Consider the following 1,538-nt stretch of genomic DNA (forward strand, 5'->3'; position numbering starts at 1 on the left):
ACATCTGCAATATGTCCATCTTATAGGTTTTTACTTTTATACACTAAATCATGAACGTGACATGCTCGATCAATATCATTTATTGGATACTCTCCAGGTCTTGATTGATCTTGGTTATCAAGTCGAATATCAAGTCGGGTACCAGGACCACAATAATTATATCCAGGAAGATGTTTGTTTCTCCTAGGTATTTATTCCATGGTGTTCGTGGAAATTTTGACATTAATGTAGCAATATCACCCTTTTACGTTGAATTTTGGGGAAAAACGAAAATATTTATCTGTTACATATTGCACATCTTCCACCATATGCATTGTCTATTCTTTGCTATAACAGTGACTAAATCAGTGGTTGGAGTTTTAACTCTACAACGTAAGCAATATAGATTCATGTATATTTATAATATGGATGTAGTTGATTTCTCAGCGACACGAAAGCAAGAGCCAGTAAGCCATATTTCAGCATCACCGAATTATATCTGAATGATAATATAATGTCCATCTGGAAGTGGAAAGACACAATTACTGCTTAATATTATAATGAGATGGCTCAAGTGGGACAGGTTTCATTTAGTTGCACCATCAGTTGATGATCAGAGATGTTATGATGTACTTAAATATTTTAATGAAAATGCAAAATTGTTAAATGAAGATGGTGACGACATTATTAATTTTATAACCGATATTGATGAAGTGCCGAGTGTTGATGAATTAGACGGATTTATTAATAATGTAGTTGTATATGAGGATCTTATGCTGGACAAGCATTCAAATCCAGCTCGGATATTTCCTAGAGGTAGGCATAATATTACGGATATAATTTATGTCACTCAGTGATATACACAAATACATAACGTAATCAGAAATAACTGTAACATTTTAGTTGTATTTAATGGAGTTGATGCCCATACCCTGAGAAATATTCATCAGACTTTGTGTTCAGGAGATATGGATATAATTAAATTTAAGAACTTCTTTTCAGAAGCACAAGCTACCCAAACGGATTGATACAAATAAATGTACACGTCCACAGAACAAGATATCGTGTAGATCTCGATACAATATTTGGTTGATAATTATAGCAGTAGAGGAGGCGAGACCTCAAATACGTGTCCCGACGGGGAAACAACACTTTGACGTTATTGATTTCGTTTGTGATATCATTACCCTTTTTCATTTTTCGTTGGAAGCCTTAGTTTTCAAAAATGGACCTTATATCAAGTGGTCTGTTCGCCTCCTCCCCAGGTTTCTCAGCTCTAGTTTGTCATTTATTTACGTAAAGGAAGTTGTTCGCAGTTTCAAGTTCCAGAAAACATGAATTTGAGATATTTGAAAGTTGGCTATAATGTCCCTATAACTTTTGTTCATTTAAAACACTGGAGAAACATTGTTCAAGGATGACTGATCAATTAACTCATTCATTAAATCAAACTAATTTATTCATGTTTCATATTTTACATCTAATTTCAAACAGCTGACAACTTTTCTTGAATGTATCCTGCTTTGCTGTGCGTGTAATGCTGCATATATGCCTGATGT

General features: G+C 34.0%; 1 protein-coding gene across 1 annotated transcript in view; it reads right to left on the reverse strand.

Moving 5' to 3' along the window:
* Positions 1 to 1,463: 1,463 nt before the first annotated feature.
* LOC149774059 (uncharacterized) overlaps positions 1,464 to 1,538 on the reverse strand; it is a 9,025-nt gene continuing 8,950 nt past the window's right edge. The window contains exon 5 of the mRNA XM_089945774.1: positions 1,464 to 1,538. This exon is cut by the window's right edge and continues 85 nt beyond it. The gene's annotated coding sequence lies outside the window, so the exon portion shown is untranslated.

Source organism: Sinohyriopsis cumingii, unplaced genomic scaffold (assembly GCF_028554795.1).
Source record: "Sinohyriopsis cumingii isolate HCF-2022 unplaced genomic scaffold, ASM2855479v2 utg000426l, whole genome shotgun sequence".
Taxonomy (NCBI): Eukaryota; Metazoa; Mollusca; class Bivalvia; order Unionida; family Unionidae; genus Sinohyriopsis; species Sinohyriopsis cumingii.